The sequence below is a fragment of the Macrotis lagotis genome, chromosome 1, assembly GCF_037893015.1.
Source record: "Macrotis lagotis isolate mMagLag1 chromosome 1, bilby.v1.9.chrom.fasta, whole genome shotgun sequence".
In the NCBI taxonomy this organism is placed as follows: Eukaryota; Metazoa; Chordata; class Mammalia; order Peramelemorphia; family Peramelidae; genus Macrotis; species Macrotis lagotis.
The window spans coordinates 591,559,461-591,580,498 of NC_133658.1; the positions used below are offsets into that span (position 1 = coordinate 591,559,461).

A 21,038-nucleotide genomic window follows, 5' to 3' on the forward strand; every position below is an offset into this window, starting at 1 on the left:
GTTTGTCATCTTCCCAGACACGTGTCTAAAATATGGCAAAGGGTCTCCTGGAAACTGTTAAACCTGACAACCACATGATCATAGGATTATCAATACAAATCTTAATGGAACCTCAGAGACTATCTATTTGAACTCCTATTTTACAGATAAAGAAACTGAGGCCCAATGAGATTAAGTGAGTTGTCTAAGACCACCTATGTTGGGATTTCTAGTTCATTCTGTTTATTATTTATACTTGGAGCATTTGTTCATAGCTATATCACTTTCTTAAAGACTAATGTTTCTCATGAATGAAGGGAGTTTCCTTAAAAGAGATTGATGGAAATGAATGAACAGATTGTCAGCAAAATCAGGTGTTTAAAGCCAAGTGTAGAAGATAGAAGTAAAGGCAAGTAACCAATGATTAATTTAGATAAATAGCAGCATGATCTTATAAAAATGCCACAGAGGTACTCCAGCCCAAAATACTTTGAGGCTGAAGAAGAATGTGGAAGATAAGAAAAGTATCTTATAAAAAGCATATTAAAGGCAAGAGAAGACTCATGAAATGATAGGAATTATAGCTTTGAGTAGATGGGAGGAAAATCATAGAAAGTAGAACTACTCAATTTTATTTATTTTATTTGGATTTTCTCTGTAAAAGAGAAGGATCTTTGACTGGATGTAGGTCAGGAACTCCTCTCCTCACAACAGGCTTTGTAATTCAGACAGACCAAAGAACAGCTAGGGAGCCAAAGGGAAAAAACTTACCATTGTATTTGATGTGTAGAGGCTGGCAGCAAGGCAGCTTGGGATAGGTCCATACTGTCTCCAGACAAAGTGATATATAGATGAGATAGAGAGAGAGAGAGAGAGAGAGAGAGAGAGAGAGAGAGAGAGAGAGAGAGAGAGATAGCTATATAATATATATATATAGATATGATATATATATATATGAAAACCAAACAATGCCAGTGACAAGACAATTTTTAGAGTTATGTAAATATTCTAATAATAAACAAGTTTGCACAATACATCCAAGTCCAAATATGGGCTTTACATCCAGCTAGGTCATATTATAGTGACTAAGGAAAACAACTGTAACTACATATGGGTCCAAACATGGACTTTCATTTCCGACCAAGTTCAACTCAGTTTGGCTTGCATTACACTGGGAAAAGAATGGTTACCAGGTAGTAGAAACTCAAGTGAAAAAAAGAGCAGGCAGGATCTTGCTGCCCTTCACAAGTTCAAATTACTAGATCCAAACAAACTCTAGTGTAACCTAGAGTATTGAAAGAACTAAAAAATATCATCACATATCTTCCCTAAGATCACTACAAACAATTTGAAATAATCTTAGGAAAGAGCTTTCCCAAAGGTCACTATGATCTGTGATCTTTGGAAGATCTTATAGAACAGGATAAATATTATTGTATTGGCAAAGGACGAATTCAGCTCACTTTCCAAAAGAAAAATAAATTAGATTTTGCAAAGCTATAGTTTGACTTCTATTATGGGCAAAATTTTGGAATATATTATTAAAGAACTTGTAGATAATTGAATGAGAGAAGTCACTAAAAGCCAGCATAGCCTTCATCAAAAACAAACCATACCACTTATGTTTAGAAACTCAGATTTGTTATGTGACATGAATATGCCACTTTGTGTGTTCATATCACACTGTTATGTGATATGAACATGCCATAAAAAATTTTTAAGAGAACTGAATTAGTTTCCTTTCACAGCTATAGTTAGGGGAAGAATTTATATCCAAAATAAGGAGAGAAGAAATCAAAAAACTTTAATGTTTTAATAATTTTGTTTGCATTCAATTGAAAAGGTTTTGCATGAACAAAATATATGCAATAAATATAAGAAGGGAAACTACTGATTGGGAAAAAAGAAACCTTTATTCCAAACATCTCTGATAAATTACAAAACAAACACCTAATAAATATTTGTTCATTTATTCATTCATTTTTATCCAAAATATATGAAAGATTAATTTCTAAGATCTATTCCCTAATCAATGCAGTGAAAGGACATGAATAGTTCTCAAAATAAAAATTAAAAACTAATAACCTTAGGAAAGATTGCTCCAAATAGCTAATAGTAAGATAAGTGAATATTGAAACATATCTGAGATTTCATCTCATACTCAAAGATTAATAAATATGGAAATAGTCAAAAGACTAACTCTCTGTTGATGAACTAGTCTGACAATTCTGGAAGCAATTTGATATTATGCTAAAAAAAATGGAAAGTCCGTATAATTTGCCCTAAATATCCCACTGCTAGTACATAACCCAAGTAGGTCAAAGATAGAAAAAAACCCTTCTATATATACACCAAAATATTTATAGCAGCAAAGAAGAATCAAATCCAAACAGGAAATGGAAATAGTCTGCCTATTGATTGGTTAATGATAAAAACAAATCACTATGCATGAATATGATGAGATTTTTTACATTTATTCAAATAACATTTGAAATTCACAGACTTATAAAAATTGTTATATAATGATTCATTTAAGAATTTTCTGATATTAATATACCTCATATCTTGGTAGCATGAGTTTAAAGATATGTGAATACATGTATTAAATAATATCTATATGGCATTTAAATATAATCAAAATAAAATAATTTATGGAGTAGTTCTCTATAAACTAAAGTCAGTATTTGCTTCTCAATTTAAATAAAGATAAAGCTCTTTTTTGCCCTGCTAAAATGATTAAAACATTTTTTTTTCTTATTGCAATGAAACATTTACTACCCTGTAAGAAATAATGAGTATTCAATGATAATATTACTAGGTCTATAAAACAAAGAAATCTAAAGAAGAAAAGGACTGACAGGGGCAAAGTTACTTAAAGCAGATCTTTTCATAATGGCAAAGAAATGAAAACTAAGGAGATGCAATCCACTGGGGAATCACTGAACAAGTTATAATATGTGAATGTGAAAAAATGTTATTGTGCTTCAATACATATGTCCTAGCTATGGAGATTCCCCAGGTAGCAGGAATAGGCATTTTTTTCAAATTTTCATCAATACTGAATAAGCACTTACATACAATTCATGGAGGAGCCAAGATATCACACCATATCATCAGTCCTCTTTAAAGATGAAGTGACAACAATAGCATGAATCCTTCCTTCAAGGAACTTATAATCTACTCTTTTCTAGGAACCGTTTCTGATTCTCCATATTTTCTCTACCATATAAGCCAAAGAAACCTTTTCAAACTTAATATTCACTTCAGCCCTGGACTTTTCATTTCAGAATTATATTCTGCCACTTCTTCTGATTGGTTGATTCCTCCCAAAAGTTCCACTTTAAGGAAGATACTTAGACTAACTCTATCTTCATTTTTCTCCTGGTTGAACTCCTAACTCTGTAGCCTTTCTCTACCCTTCCCCTGAATAGGCTGTATTTCTACCTTCATTTTTTTTCTTCTTTCTATGTACTGTCTTATTTTAATGTAACTCCCTGAAGGCAAGGCTTCTCTTTCTAATTGCTTGCATTTTTACTTTCAGTTTTTAGCATAGTAGCTTATATATATAATATATGTATATATGTATATATATATTAAGAATTCAAGAAATGTTTACTTACTTGACAATGAAAGAAAGACATTTTTTATTTATGTTAAATATTTTATTTATTTGTTTTTCCTGCTACATGCAATGGTAGTTTTCAACAATCTTTTTTAGGTTTGGGGATTTTGTTTTGTTTTTTTTGTTTTTGTTTTTTTTGCAAGGCAATGGGGTTAAGTGGCTTGCCCAAGGCCACATGACTAGGCAATTATTAAGTGTCTGAGGCCGGATTTGAACTCAGGTACTCCTGATTCCAGGGCCAGTGCTCTATCCACTGTGCCACCTAGCCGCCCCCAACAATCATTTTTTTTTTGCAAGGTTTTGAGTTTTACATTTTTCTCCCTCCCTTTTTCCTTCCCTCTCCTCTCCCCTGATAGAAAGCAATCTAATATGAGCCATACATAGATCCATATTTATCATGTTGTGAAAGAAGAATCAAATCCAAGCAGGGGAAAAAAACTCAAGAAAAAAAGACATAATACATTAGACAACTTTGAAAAATTAAAGATACTAAACTCTGATCTACATTTAAACTCCACAATTCCTTCTCTAAATTTGGATGGTATTTTTCTATCACGATTCTTTTAGAAATGCTCAAGTCTATCACAGTTGAACATCACCAGTGCTGCTGGTGGTGTGTACAATGTTCTTCTGGTTCTGGTCACTTCACTCTGCATGAATTTTTTCATGCTATTCTGAAGTCCTATCCTTCATGATTTATTATAGAACAATAGTGTTTCATCACATTCATTTACCCCAATTTATTCAGTCATTCCCCAATTGATGGACATCCCTTCAATTTCCAATTATTTGCCACTATGAAAAGAGTTGCTATAAATGTTTTTTATACATGTGAGTTTTTACCCTCTTTTGTGTTGAGACACAGACCCAAAGGTAGTATTGCTGGATCAAAAAGTATGCACGGTTTTATTGTCCTTTGGGCATAATTCCAAATTGTTCTCCTGAAAGGTTGAATCAGTTCACAACTCCATCAATAATGCATTAGTGTCCTAGTTTTCCCATATCCTCTCCAACATTGATCATTTTTCTTTTTAGTCATATTGACCAGCTGATAGGTGTGAAGTGTTTCAATTATTTCAGTTTTCATTTCTCTAGAAAAAGAGATTTCTACCTGCCAAGCTCTCTTTCCTACCTCTCTCCTTTTCCCCAGTAGGTTTAACAGGTGAAATCAAGTTTTTAGAGAATACTGAGAGCAATATCACAGAGTCACAAGGGAGATGACATGAAAGGGCATAGAATAACCAGACAGAAGAGGAAGTAGAATTGCATAATTTTCTTGATGATTAGGGAAGATCATGTTTGTGTGTAAGGCTCAAAGAAAGGATAGTTTTGGATACTGATTGCTTTTGTAAGAGCCTCAAGGGTTTTTTTGGGATTTTTTTGGCAAAGCAATGGGGTTAAGTGACTTGCCCAAGGCCACACAGCTAGGTAATTATTAAGTGTCTGAGGTCGAATTTGAACTCAGGTACTCCTGACTCCAGGGCAGGTGCTCTATCCACTGTGCCACCTAGCCACCCCTCAGGGTTTTTAAATACCAGCAGTTGTCTTCCTCCCCCACAAAAAAGCCAAAAGTGAGCACTAGCCACTACCCTTATTCTTTCTACTTTTTTGAAGTAATTTTCTAACAATTAGATCTATCCATACTGTCTCTTGGGAGATAATTGATTCACACTTAATTGTTGTTCAGTTGTGATGAATCTTCATGAACCTTTGTGAGATTTTTATTTTTATTTTTTGCAAAGATACTAGAATGATTTGCCATTTCCTTCTCCAATTCATTTTACAGATGAAGAAACTGAGGCAAATTGAATTAAGTAATTTACCCAAGGTCCCATAGTTAGCAAGTGACTGAGGTCAGATTTAAACTCAGAAAGAGAGACTTTCTGACTTCAGGCCTGAGTCTTGATCCATGGCACCATCTAGCTGCTCATTCCCATTTAAAGAATCTCTTAAAGCAAAAGACCTGAGATAATCATTTCTTGGATATGAATAAAGGGGATTCTGTATCAGATATGGATTGGACTAGGCTCAAAGGTTCCATTTTAAAATTCTATAGTAACCTCTCCATCATGAATGAGGCATCTGAAGAGAGTTTCAATCCGATTAACATCACCAAAAAGCAGGTCAGAGTTTTTAGAGGGGAATTAGAGAAATGAGTCTAATATCAAGTCCAGGCTAGGGGTATTGGAAGTGAGAGAGAGAGGGAACAAAGAGTAGAAATAGTTGGGCTCCAATGAAGTGGTTCTGTGAGAGGAGGTGTAGTCTTAATCTGAGAGTGGAGGTTGGAAGGAAAAACTGCCCTTAAGTGAGTGAGGTCTATTACAACTGAAACTCTAGTTAAAGGTGGGCTAGAGTGAGTATAGGAGTCTTCCTGGGGAGGAAGCAAGTTACCCAACCCCTAGGAAACAGTCCCTCTCCAAGTCAGTACCCTGGGTTAAATCCCTGTGAACCCATAGCCAGGAGGTACAACTCTTCCTATCCTACTCTGCCAAGTATTCAGTTGGGGTGAACAAAAGAAAGGCACCACAGTCACGTGAAGAAAATATGTTTGTTTTCTCTGATTAATGGTTCTCTAAGTTAGTATTTGTATCTGTCTCTCAGTTGATTTCTCTTATCTTGTCAATTTATTTTTCCTGTGCCACTGTCACTCTCTCTCTCTCTCTCTCTCTCTCTCTCTCTCTCTCTCTCTCTATCTATCTATCTATCTATCTATCTCTGCCTCTCTCTCTCTTTCTCTGTATCTGTCTGAATCTCTCTTATCTTCATCTTTTTTCCTCTCTGATCTTGAATTCCCTTTCCCTCAAGACAGCTATTATAATCACCTTCCTACTCAAACCTCTGGAACCTGGACCAGGCTAAAAACATCATACTTTGGCATAAACTAAAAGTAGTTTCTTTATTTTATTACTGTTTAGACAAGCTGTTTAACAAACAAACAAGGGAGATTGCCTCCTCTAGTAAAATTCCCCGACCCTCTTTGCAAATAAACCTTATGGACAATAAGACATAGTAATGGTTGTGTCTGTAAACACACATGAACTGGCTAGGGAGGAAGACAGATTTTTCTCCAGTCCAACTCCCCAATTACTTTGATAACAACCCATCTAATGAGGGAGTAGAATGGAAATTTTTGAATTGAAAGAGTTCTTTTATATCATTTAATCTAAATCCCCTTCATTTTACAGGTCAGGAAATTGAAGTTCATTGAGAGAAAGACACATAATAAGTGGCAGAGTCAGGATAGAACCCAAAAAATCCTGCATTCGAAGTCAGTGACCTTGCCTTCTCATGGTCTTTCCATCTCACTAGTCTAGTACTCACCAAAGTTGGGAAGGTTGTCTTCAAGGCCTTCCAAATTTCCTATCTGTTGTCCTCTCCTGTCTTGGGTTTCCTCCATACCACCTCTCTCTGGGATATCCCGACTTTCATCAATGTCCCCTGTTTGCCCCTGCCAAATCAAGGACTCTGATCTTCTAGGCATTTTCCTTTGCTCTGGAGGTCTCAAAAAATTGCTTTGTGGAGGTGATAGAAAGGAAGAGGCAAATAAATTAAATCACATTAAGTTGCTAATGGGGCCAGCTAGGTGGTATAATGTATAGAGGTCAGAATTTGGACTGGGTTCAAATCTGATCTCACACACTTTACTAGCTGTATCATTTAATCATATTTGCCTCAGTTTCTTCTCCTGAAAAATGAGGTGGAGAAAGAAATGGCAGTATCTTTGCCAAGAACACTCCCCCCCAAAAAAGGTATTCACAAAGAACTGGACACAACTGAAATGAATGAATGTCAACATCTATCCCAAAGGGTTTTTGTGGGGAAGCAAACAATAAAATGTTATGCTAGTATCACTTTACAAAACCTTAGAACATTACATGTATTGAACTGTTATTATTTTCCCAATTAACTAATTTTTGTCAGTAGCAGCATCAGCAAAAGACTGAAGTTCAAACATCCATCCAGGTTCAAACTTTGTATTGCCCTTGACTCATCCCTCTTCTTCACCCCTTATTTTCATTTCCCAGGTCCCAAGCCTGATCAGTTATCCCTCAACAATCCTTCCTTTCCATTCCCTCTGTTACCATCCAATTACAGACCCTTAATTCTTCTGTGTCCTACACAAATGATGTTTGCAAGGGTTAGGTGGTGCAGTGGATAGAGCACCAGCCCTGGAGTCAGGAGTACCTGAGTTCAAATCCAACCTCAGATACTTAATAGTTACCTAGCTGTGTGGCTTTGGGCAAGCCACTTAACTCCTTTGCCTTGCAAACCTCCCCCCCCCAAAAAAAAAGAAAAGAAAAAATCCTCTAATAAAACTTAAAAAAATGATGTTTTCCCTTCATTCTCAAAAAAAAGACCATGACATCAGGGAGATGATGCCATGACAAGCACATGAATTGGATTTGAGTGAGGGGGTCCTGTGCTAAATCAACAACCTCATTTTCTTCTCCAGAACCATCTGGGTTCAGTAGCCAGATATGGATCAGGAGGAACGGAGATGGCCCTGGATGCAAGGTAATCAGGTTTGATTGACTTTCCCAAGGTCACACAATTAGTAAGTGTCTGAGACCACATTTGAATTGAAATCCTCCTGACCACTGCTCCAACTAGCTACCCTCCATGGAACATAGAACAGGGATGAACCCATGGTAGTTACTTAGCAGGTGTAGTTGACTTGCATGAAGAGTTTGAATAAAAAGAAATTTAAGATCAAAGAAGGAATGATGACAACCAGGAAGATGCTAGTGCCTTTCTTCTGAGGTGATTTCCAATTTATCATATATACATACATATATATATATATATATATGTATATATATATATATATATCTTGTTTGTATATAATTATTTGCATATTGTCCCCCATTAGACCAGTTTTAAGAGCAGACACTGGCTAATGCATGGCATCTGATGGATAATTAATACTTGTTGACTTGACTTGAATGTGGTATAATAGGAAATGATATCAGATGTCCTATAATTTTCTTTTTGTCTTGAAACATATCTGAGGAGTGACTGGTCCTTAGATCAGGTGTGTGCAAGAGCCGGCTTGGATTCTTTTAGTTGTTTCGGGGTTTTTTGCAAGGCAATGGGGTTAAGTGACTTGCCCAAGGCCACACAGTTAGGTAATTATTAAATATCTGAAGCCAAATTTGAACTCAGGTGCTCCTGACTCCAGGGCCTGTGCTCTATCTACTGTGCCACCTAGCTACCCAGACAGCATGGATTCTTAAAGCTAATTATTAAATTTTCAGAGTGAGCCTTTACACCTCAGAATACAAATACCATAGATCATGGCCTGATGTAATGTTTTGTTGATTGTCTAAACCAGGTTGTTGTTGTTGTCTGTCATTTGTTTTCGAAGAGGACAATGGCATCAGAGAGGTCAAGCCATGACATGCAAATGAACTCGATTTCAGAGAGGCAGGGCTGTGCAAAATCATCAGCCTCACTCTCTCATCCAGAGTCATCTGTATCCAAGGGCAAGATATAGATAAAGATTATTGGAGATGGTCCTGATATAGTGGGAGACCTTGTCCTTTTTAAGCTAATCTTTAACAGGTTTCAATTTGACTGAGGCAATGCTTAGTCAATGATTAAGGTTAGAGATCACCAAATCATACATTAGAATTACCTTAGGCTGTATGTTGAGACTGTATGTTGAGTTAAAAAGTCACACATTAATATTATTTAGGTTTTTTTATACAACTTATTTTGTTAAAAATGTTTTATCAGTGACTTCATTGCTGCCTGTGGCCTTCTGCTTTGATACCTCTGCTGTAAAGTAAGTCAGAAAAAGTTAATGACACAGATTAACAATAGTGTGTCAAATTCCCCTCCACCCCACCCCTCTACCCCATCCCTTAGACAGCTGACTGCTGAACAGTTGTCTACTGTATCCCAGATTGAAAGCTTCCTTATATTTTGTTCATTGTCCCACATATTTAGCTATTTCCAATCGGGAATGTGCTTGTATCAATGAGGAGCTGTACTTAGTTAAATTTCTCTGATAAGATTAAGGGGGGGGAGGCTTAACTACAGGACTCAAAAGGGACACAGACTCAGTTTTTATGCCAATTTGGTCAATTTGGGAATTATAACATTTGTACAAGTTTAAACCCATTTGAATATCTAGTTATTAGAACTCTTGCCAGAACTTAGACCATGCTTATCTATTTTACCCTAATATTCAAACTCTGCTAACCAACATTTCTAGATCTCAGACATAGCATCTACTACTGACCCCCTGCTTGATTTTAGACTGTTTTTAACTGACTATGTGATATTGGCTCACATAACTTTATTTTGTTTCCAATGTGGTCATAACTAAGATAAATGATTTCATTGCTTGTTTTACATAGAGGAAAAATATATCTATTTTTCTTGGGAGGAGAGTAAGCTGTCATCATCTTATTAGACATCAAGGGACCATACCCTTCCTTCACAATGATAACACATCCTTTATCTGGTTGGAGTATGAACCTCCCTGAACTATACAATGGTTGAAAGGTTATAGGGTTCTCAGAAGACAGGAATTGTACTTAGCTAGATTCCCAGAAGATTGACTCTGTCATAGGAGAAGGGGAAGAAGGATCTGGGAACTTTTCAATATTGGCTGTGGTTTTCTTAATACTTTATCACAGACTGTGGCTATTTCAGGTTATTCATTATATATACTCTTTGCTTTCCTCTGAGGTTCACTTTGGTCTATTTAGAATATCTAGGGTCTTCAAAGATTTATGGGTCCCTCCTCAGAAAGTGCTCAAATTTCATAGTGCTCAATTTTAGGCTGTTTTTCACATCTTTAGAACCTCCCACAGTGCTTGGTAAACAATGGAGATTAATAAGTGCTGGCTGAAAATTTTTACCTATCACTTTCCCACCTCCTTTCTGAGTCCCCTCAAACAACCCTGTTTCCTTTACAATCACTTTTCCAGTTATCTCTCTGTCCTAGAAGCCATAGGTTCATGTATATAGTTTTGCTTCATGAAATAGAGCCTAGATGTGGCAGCACAATCAATAGAGCAGAGAGAAAGTGGAAGAAAATTTTAGTAACCAATTAAATAACTTAAACCTATCTCGAAGTCCTCAAACACATATGTACCCTAGGGATTAGTTGATAGCCAGTGTGCACCATCAAGTTCCAATCAAGTCCAAGCAACAACATTTTCATTGGAAGAAGAAACAAAGTTTTGCTTTGCTTTGCTCCTACAATTCTAAAAGAAAACAAACTTGGATGATTATTCATGCCACTCTGTCACGTATTCCAAAGAAAATAATTTCAAAGGAGAAGATCCATTTTCCACAGGTCCTTTAGAAAGTAATTGTTTCAGGAAAGAGTAGGTAGAAATTCTATGATGGATTATTTAGATGAGTTAAAGAAATTTGATACTTGCTGCACTATTTCTGTTTTAGGACTATGTGATAAATTTGTAAGTAAGCATTCCTTCTCTCACCAATGAAAGATGTTGTTTGGATGTAGCCATAGTAAAATTAAAGATTCTCAATCCCAGGATCTACCAGAGTGCCTATGAAGCCCTTCTAAAAATGTCTGCTGAATTTAGTCAGGATATTCAGATATTTTCTAGACCTGGATGAGATTTTGAAAGCCATCCATCCCAACACCTAATTTTATAGATGAGGAAACTGAGTGACTTGCCCAAGGTCACACAGGTAGTAATTTTGAAAGACAAGATTTTAATTGGTCCTCTGGTAAGCATTCAGACTTCCAGGGCAGACCCAAGACAGTGGCATGAAGCTAACCTGCTTCTGGAGGTTTCCCTATCAAAGATGTGAAATCTGTACTCTGACATTCACACTACAGATCCCACCAAGAAAAAGAGAAGGTTCAAAGCAGTTTTCAACTGTAGACATAGTGGAGAATCTTTTGTGAAGGTCTGTCTCTTTGAGAGAAATGGGGAAGTAAAGTTGAGGAGCCAGGAGGTCAGGGAAAGCCAGCAGGAAGCTTTTAGCCACAGTGCAATCCAGGTCCCTATAGTTTAATAATAACAGAGGTCCCTGCAGCTAGACAGCAAGCCAGCAAGGAGGATCCCAACCCCAAACAAAGTCTGAAACCTGAGAGCACCGGGGTAAAAGACAAGATTGGGTGGGGTACAATACTCTGTTAAGTCAGGACCTGGACATAAAGGAGGAAACAAACCTCTGCAAATGTAAGACCTGGACTGCCTAGGAAACATCTTGGCCAACAACAAGCCAGGGATCAGACCCCAGCCCCAGCAAAATAAAAGCTTAGATCTATATACCCCAGGAACAGAACTATAACAAATGAATAAAAATGAACAAAAAGGGTAAAAGGGCGCTCACTATTGAAAAGTACTTCACAGATAAAGATGACAGCAATGCCATGTCTGAAGAAGAAAGTTATAGTCACTCACAAGAGAAGTATCAAAACAAACTATAAATTGGACACAAATACAAAAACTCATTGAAGAGCTTAAAAAATAATTTAAAAACCAAAGAAGAGAAGAAGAAGAAAAATAGAAAAAAGAAATGAAAGTCATGCAGGAAAATTGTGACAAGTTGACCAAAGAAATCAACTCCATTAAAAGTAAAAATAACCAACTGGAAAAGGAAACACAGAAGATAATTGAAGAAAATAACATCCTAAAAATTAGAATTGAACAGTTAGAAACCAATGAATCTATAAGATTCCATCAAATAAAATAAAAAGGCTGAAAAAAAATTGAAGGAAATGTAAAGCACCTTCTAGGGAAAATAAATGACCTGGAAAACAGATTCAGAAGAGACAATCCATGAGATTATTAGACTACCAGAAAGCCTGGACCAATAAAGAACCTGTAAAACGTCATGCAGGAAATTATAAGGGAAAACCACCCCAACCTACTATATAACAATATACAATCGAAAGAATCCAAGGGCAGAGCCAAGATGGCAGCAAGAGAAGAGGCTCTCCTAGGTGCTCTCTCCAAAATATTTCAAAAATCTTAAAATTATGACTCTAACTAAATTTTCAAGAGACAGAACACACAGAAAGATCCAGTGGGGCAATTCTCCAGCCCAAGGTAACCTGGAGAAGAGTGGAAAAACTCTATTCCACAGGGTTAGAGGGGTCACCCCACCAGAGTGGAGAAACTTCAGCCCCAGGGCACCTGGGAGCCGTGGCTCCCAGCAGCAGAAGCAGTTTCCTAACCTCCACCCCAGGGAGAACCCAGCACAACTTGGAAGATCAGCAGGGAGACCTCTGCCAGGACAAGAGCAAAGCTTAGGCCCTGAGCACAGTCATGGCATCAGGGTACTCAGCAGCCACTGCGAGGCAGGCAACCCAGATCCAGGAAATGGAAGCAGGTCTGCCGGGGAGCTGGCAAGCAGGAGCCTCCAGGGAGCTGTGCCCTGAGTGCTCAGCCCATCAAAGGTAAGGAAGTGGAGGGAGACTTCCAAGGTCTGTCCTCTGAGCCTGGAACAGGACTCCAGGACTTTGACTACATTCAGATCCTGATCCCAGTCTAGGCCCCCGCCATAGAACCGGGATCTCCCCCACCTCAGCCCAGTGGCAGAGAGGTGAGCTTTTGGTCATTCATAGACCAGGAGAGCAGTCAGAGCCTCACACTCTGAGGCCCTTGTGGGGGTGTCCCAATAAAACTCAAAAGCTCAGGAAGCACCCCAAAACCAGGCACAGGCTGGGGAAATAAGTAAGCAGGGGAAAAAATAGGAACCTGACCTCTGACAAATACTTTGTCTATGATCCCAAGGAGGATCAAAATATTCAATCTGAAGATGAGGAAGTACAAGCTTCTGCATCTAAACACTCCAAGAAAAATGAAAGTTGGGCTCAGGCTATGACAGAGCTCAAAAAAGATTTTGAAAATCAAATAAGGGAGATAGAAGAAAAAATGGGAAAAATGAGAGAGATGCTGTAAAAACATGAAAACAAAGTCAGCAGCTTAGTCAAGGAGATCCGAAAAATGCTGAAGAAAATAACATGTTAAAAACCAGCTTAGGTCAAATGGATAAAACAGTTCAAAAAGTTATTGAAGAGAAGAATGCTTTAAAAACCAGAATTGGACAGATGGAAAAGGAGGTAAGAAAGCTCTCTGAGGGAAACAAATCAGTTAAAAGGAAGCTGATGACTTTACAAGAAATCAAGACACAATACTTCAACACCAAAACAATTAAAAATTTAAAGAAAATGTGAAATATCTCATTGAAAAAACAACTGATCTGGAAAACAGATTCAGGAAAGATAATTTAAAAATTTTGGGGATACCTGAAAGTCATGATCAGGAAAAGAGTCTTGACCTCATTTTTAAAGAATTCCTACAGGAAAATTGCCCTGATATCCTAGAAGCAGAGGGCAAAATAGAAATTGAGAGAATCCACCGATCTCCCCTGGAAAGAGATCCAAAAAAACACAACCCCCAGGAATATTATAGCCAAGTTCCAGAACTCCCAAGTCAAAGAGAAAATATTACAAGCAGCCAGAAGGACACAATTCAAATATCGTGGAACTGCAGTCAGGATCACACAGGACTTAGCAGCAACTGCATTAAGAGCTCGTAGGACTTGGAATATAATATTCTGGAAGGAAAAAGAGCTTGGAATGCAACCGGAAATCAACTACCCAGCAAAATTGAACATCCTCTTTCAGGAGAAAAGATGGACTTTCAATGAGACAGGAATTTCAAATGTTCTTGTTGAAGCGACCGGAGCTGAACAGAAAGTTTGACCTTCAAGTACAGGACTCAGGTGAAGCATAGAGAGTGGAGAAGGGTAAATTATAAGGGACTTAATGATGATGAACTGCATGTATTCCTGCATAGAAAAATGATACTGATAATACTCATATGAGCCTTCTCATTTGATAGAGCAGGTAGAAGGAGCTTTTATAGATGTGGCACAGGAGAGCAAATTTGAAGATATAATATATTGTAAAAATGGAGTCAATGGGTGAAAGGAAAATACACTGGGAGTAAGACAAAGGAGAGATAAAATAGGCTAAGATATTTCACATAAAATATATTTCATGTAGCTTTTGCAATGGTAAGGAATGGGGGAAAGTGAGGGGGAATGAGGGAGCCTTCATTCTCATCAGAAATAGCTCAGAGAGGAAACAGCATACACACTCAATAAGGTATTAGACATCTAGAATAAAAAGGAGAGAAGGGGGATGGGGGGGTGATAGAGGAGAGGGTAGATCATAGGAGAGAACAGTCAGATATAACACATTTTCTTTTTTACTTTTTTCAAGGTGCTGGGATTGGGTGCCCTGTCCGGGAACATGGGGCCAAGTGGTTGCTGGGTCTTTGGGGTGGTATGTGGGCTTGGGGCCTCTTGGCCCCAGGACTAGTGATCTGTCCACTGTGCCACTCAGCTACACTACAGCACATTTTAGAAGAGGGACAGAGTGAACAGAGAGAGAAAATATAACATATGGTAGTGGGGAGGAATGGATGGAGGGAATTACAATCAGCAATAGCAACTGTGGAAAAATATGGAAGTAACTACTGTGATGGACTTTTGATAAAGAAGAGGATCCACCTGAGACAGAACTGATAGTATCAGGACACAGATTGAAACATATGTTTTTTTTTCTTTTACTTTATTTCTCATGAAGTTCTATATTTTTGTGTGGGGGGGTATGTTTACTCTTAAGCAAGAATATTTTAGTAGTGTATAAATGAAGTCATACTAACCAAAAAAAAATAAAAGAAACCAGTATGGATGGGAATTCAGGGAAGCATAGAAGGATTTGTATGAACTGATGCTGAGATGAACAGAACCAGAAAAACATTGCATACCCCAACAGCAACAGGGTAGTGATCATCATCTTTGATAGACTTGCTCATTCCATCAGGGCAACAATCAGGGACAATCTTGGGTTATCTTCAGTGGAGAATACATCTGTATCCAGAGAAAGAATTGTGGAGTTTGAACAAAGACCAAAGACTATTACCTTCGATTTAGGGGAAAAAAATCTGTTTTCTTATTATATAATTTTGCTATCTCTTATACTTTACTTTTCTTCCTTAAGGATATGATTTCTCTTTCATCACATTCAACTTAGATCAATGCATATCATGGAAACAATATAAAGACTAATAGACTACCTTGTGGGGGATGGGAGAGGAAAGCAAGAATAGGGGTAAATTTGTAAAACTCAAAATAAATAAAATCTTTCATTAATAATAATAATAATAATAACAACAACAACAACAACAACAACAACAAAAGAATCCATAGAACCCTTCCAGAAAGAAACCTCAGGATAAAAACTCCAAGGGCTATACTAGCCAAATTCCAGAACCCTCAAATAAAAGAGAGAATATTGCAAGCAGCAAAAAAAAAAAAAATCAAATACAAAGGGAATACAATCAGACTAGCACAGGACCTATCAAGCTGAGTGAACTGGAATAACATATTTCGGTGAGCTAAGGACCTGGGATTACAACAGAATATACTACCCTGCAGAATTCAGCATATATGGCCAGAGAAAAAGGTGGATGTTCAATGAAATACAGGACTTCCATAATTTAATGATACAATGGCCAGAATTGAACAATTCAATTAGCAAATACATGACTGAAGCATTATATATATAAAAAAGTAAATGAAAAAGGAGGCTGAAAAAAACTGTTTTATACAAATGTTGGTCCCTAAAAGGAAAGATATAACAATTCCAATCCTTTAGAACTTTACTTCTCTAAGGAAAATTAGAATGTAGAATATAATTGAAGAGAATGAACCTAAAGGATATGGGTATAATTGGGTCTTGTCTCTCAATTGAAGAGGTCCAAGATCACATACTATGTTTGAGACAAAAAGTTCTAAAAAAAAAAAAGCACGAGTGTTAACTTTAACTTAAGTGTCTCATTATACTTTGATTCACTTTAATCACGAGATGTTAAACTAATGAGGGCATCATAATTTCAAGGACCTGAGTCAGTGTCTCTGTTACCATCATTTATAAAGTTCTCAGGTGAGACCTCCAGAGCCTCCCAGTACTTAGAGATCTTCAAGATTCTTACAGTTAATTAGATCAGTGTCTGGTGCTTCACTTAACAAGGGGTTAAGTACCCTGGGGAGAGAAAAGTGTAAAAGAAAACAGGCCTGGGGTGGGGGGGAGGTGCATAAATAGTTTAAGAAATGATATGGCTTTGGATGATACTTTGGCTTGTGAGGAGATTTGTGTGTACTTGAAAGATACTTGAAAAGGGGATAAAGTAAAAATAATTATGATTTGATGAAATTTGAGTCAATGCTGCTTATCAAGCAATCAAGTAAACAACCTGGGATGATATCTTGATAACAATAGGAGTTTATCAAGTAATCAAATAATTGAACTGTGATTGATGCTACTGATTAATAATATTAGAGCACTAAGGGAAGAGGCACAAAGATTTATAATTTTAGACGGAAAGAAGGAAAGAATGTGAATGCTGAGTAAATTCTATTCAATAGATTTAGCTCAGTGAGGGAATAAGATACATTCCCATTTGGATTTAAACATCTAACTTAATCTATAGGGAAGGGGGGGCTGTGAATGGGAAAGATAAGGAAGAAGGGTCTGATAAAAGGGAAGGTAAAGGGGTGGCTAGGTGGCACAGTGGATAGAGCCCCAGCCTTGGAGTCAGGAATGCCTGGTTTCAAATCTGACCTCAGACACTTAATAATTACCTGGCCTTGTGGCCTTGGGCAAGCCACTTAACCCCATTGCCTTGAAAAAAAAATCTTAAAAAAAAAGAGAAGGCAAATTATAAGTGAAAATAAACTGAAAGTTAATTTCCAAAAGAAAAGTCAGAGGGGAAAGTTAGTAAAATTTTGGTGAGGAGGAATAAGAAGAAAGGAAAGAGATAAATAATAAATGGAGAAAGATAGCATGGAGCATAGAATTATTAATTTTAACTGTAAATGTGAATGGGATGAAGTGTCCCTTAAAATGGAAGCAGATAGCAGAGTGAATTAAAAACCAGAATCCTATAATATGTTGTTTACAGGAAACACATTTGAAGCAGAGACATACACACAGGGTAAAGGTAAAAGGATGGAATAAAATATATTATACCTCAGCAGAAGGAAAAAAAAATCTGGGGTAGCAATCCTAATCTCAGACAAAGTAAAAGCAAAAATCAATCTCATTAAAAGGGATAAGAAAGGAAACTACATCTTCTTAAGAGGCACCATTTGTAATGAAGCTATATCATTACTCAACATGCATGCACCTAGTGGTATAGCATCCTGATTCCTAGAAGAAAAGCTGAGTGAATTACAAGGAGAAATTGACAGCAAAACTTTAATAATGGGAGACCTCAATCTCCCTCTCTCAGAACTAGATACATCTAATAACAAAATAAACAAGAAGGAAGTTAAGAACGTAAATGAAATCTTAGAAATCTTAGATATGATAATCCTCTGGAGAAAACTTAACAGGGAAAGAAAAGAATATACATTTTTCTTGGGAGTATATGGCACCTTCATCAAAAGTGACCATGTACTAGGACACAAAAATTTTAAAATCAAATGCAGAGGGGCAGCTAGGTGATGTAGTAGATAGAGCATCAGTCCTGGAGTCAGGAGGACCTGAGTTCAAATCCAACCTTAGCCACTTAATAACACCTAGCTGTGTGACCTTGGGCAAGTCACTTAGACCAATTGCCTTGCAAAAAAAATTCAAATGCCGAAAGGCACAAATAAGAAATACATACTTCTCAGACCATGATGTAATAAAAATTACATGTAATAAAAGGTGAGGGAAAGATAAACCAAGAACTAATTAGAAATGAAATAACTTTATCTTAAATAATGAGTGGATCAAAGAGAAAATAATATAAATAATAATTATATCCAAGAAAATGATCATAATGAGACACCATACTGAAATTTATGGGATGTAGCAAGGGCTGTTTTGAGGGGAAACTTTATATCTCTAAATGCCTATATGAATAAAATTGAGAAAGTAAAGATCAATGAATTGGGTATGCAACTAAAAAAGCTAGGGAAAAAAGACAAATTAAACAGCCTAAACAGCCCCAATTAAATACCAAATTAGAAATTCTGAAAAATCAAGGGAGAGCTTAATAAAATGGAAAGTCAGAAAACCATTGATCTTGTAAATAAAACTAAGAGTTGGTCTTATGAAAAAAGTTAATAAAATAGACAAACCTCTGGTTAATCTGATTAAAAAAAAGAAAGAAGATAACCAAATTACCAGTATCAGAAATGAAAAGAGTGAACTAACCACCACTGAAGAGGAAATTAAAGAGATAATTTGGAGCTACTTTGCCGAACTACATATATATATATATATATATATACACATATGTATATATATATATATATATATATATGTGCCAATAAATTGGATAACTTGAGTGAAATGGATGAATATTTACAAAAATACAAACTGCCCAGATTAACAGAAGAGGAAATAAATTACTAAAATAATTCTATTTCAGAAAAAGAAATTGAAGAAACCATCAGTAAACTCTCTAAGAAAAAGTCTCCAGGTCCAGATGGATTTACAAGTGAATTCTACCAAACATTTAAGGAATAATTAATTCCTATTCTACATAAAGTATTTCTAAAAATAGGAGAGGAAGAAGTTCTACCAAACACCTTTTATGACACCAACATGGTACTGGTACCTAAACCAGGAAGAACCAAAACAGACAAAGAAAGTTAAAGATCAATCTCCCTAGCAAATATTGATATAAAAAAATCTTAAATAAAATTTTAGCAATGAGACTACAGCAGGTTATTACCAGGATAATCCACTATGATCAGGTTGGATTCATACCAGACGGGCAGGGATAGTTCAACATTAGGAAAACACTCAAGGTAATTAAGAATATCAATAGTAAAACCAACAGAAATCATATAATTATCTCAACAGATGGTGAAAAAGCCTTTGATAAGATACAACATCCATTCCTATTAAAAACCACTAGAAAGTTTAGGAATAAATGGAGTTTTCCTTAAAATAATAACTAGTATCTATCTAAAAACCATCAATAAATATTATATTTAATGGGAATAAACTTGGAGCACTTCCTATAAATTCAGGGGTGAAACAAGGATGCCTATTATCACCATTACTATTCAATATGGTGTTAGAAATGCTAGCAGTAGCAATAAGAGATGAAAAAGAAATTGAAGGAATCAGAATAGTCAATAGGGAAGCAAAACTTTCACTCTTTGCAGATGATATGATGGTATACCTAGAGAACCTGAGATAATCATCTAAAAAATTCCTCGAAACAACAGCAAAGTAGCAGGATATAAAATAAATCCACATAAATCATCAGCATTTCTATATATGAACAACAAAGCCCAAGAACAAGAGATAGAAAGAGAAATTCCATTTAAAATAACTATAGACAGCATTAAATACTTGGGAATCTGCCTCCCAAGACAAACCCAGAAACTGTATGAACACAATTATAAAGCTCTTCTCACCCAAATAAAGATCTAAACAATTGGAACAATGTCAAATGCTAATATAATAAAAATGACAATTCTACTCAAATTAAATTATTGATTCAGTTCCATATTAATCAAACTACCAAATACTGCGCTAGAAAAATAATAACAAAATTCATCTGGAGCAACAAAAGGGCAAGAATAGCAAGAGAACTAATGAAAAAAATGAAAAGGAATATGACCTAGCTCTATCAGATCTCAAACTACACTATAAAGCAACAGTCATCAAAACTGCCTGTTACTGGTTAAGAAATAGAGTAGTGGATCAGTGGATTAGGATAGGTTCAAAAGAAACTGCAGTAAACAACTACAATAATCAACTATTTGACAAACTCAAAGATCTCAGCTTCTGGACTAAGAACCCACTATTTGTCAAAAATTATTGGAAAAATTGGAAAATAGTATGGCAAAAAAACTAGGCATAGATCCACATCTCCTAACCTATACCAAAATAAGGTCAAAATGGGTACAGGATTTAGACATAAAGAGCAATACTATAGATATATTAATAGACAAAAAATATTCTATCTGATCTATGGAAAAGTGATAAATTTATGACAAAGGAGAATTAGAGCACATTATAAACTGAAAAATGAATGATTTTGATTATATTAAATTAAAAAGGGTTTGCACTAATAAAATCAATGCTACCAAAAAGCTGGGAAACAATCTTCATGACCAGGAGTTTTGAAATATCTAGATATTTCAAAAATATCTAGAGAACTACATCAAATTTATAAAGTCCAAGTCATTCCCTAATTGATAAATGGTCAAAACACATGAACAGACATTTTTCAAATGAAGAAATTAAAGCTATATATAATCATATGAAAAAATACTCCAAATCACTACTGATTAGAGAAAATCAAATTAAAACAACAATGAGAAATCATCTCACACCTATTAGATTAGCCTAAATGAGAAAAAGGGAAGATGATCAAGAGAGATTGTGGAAGGATTGGGATATTGATGCATTGCTCGT

At 36.1% G+C, this 21,038-nt stretch overlaps 1 protein-coding gene across 1 annotated transcript in view; it reads right to left on the reverse strand.

The window, feature by feature from the left end:
• RBP2 (retinol binding protein 2) overlaps window positions 1-839 on the reverse strand; it is a 77,525-nt gene extending 76,686 nt beyond the window's left edge. The window contains exon 1 of the mRNA XM_074234471.1: window positions 751-839. The gene's annotated coding sequence lies outside the window, so the exon portion shown is untranslated. The remainder of the gene's footprint in view (window positions 1-750) is intronic.
• Window positions 840-21,038: the final 20,199 nt, after the last annotated feature.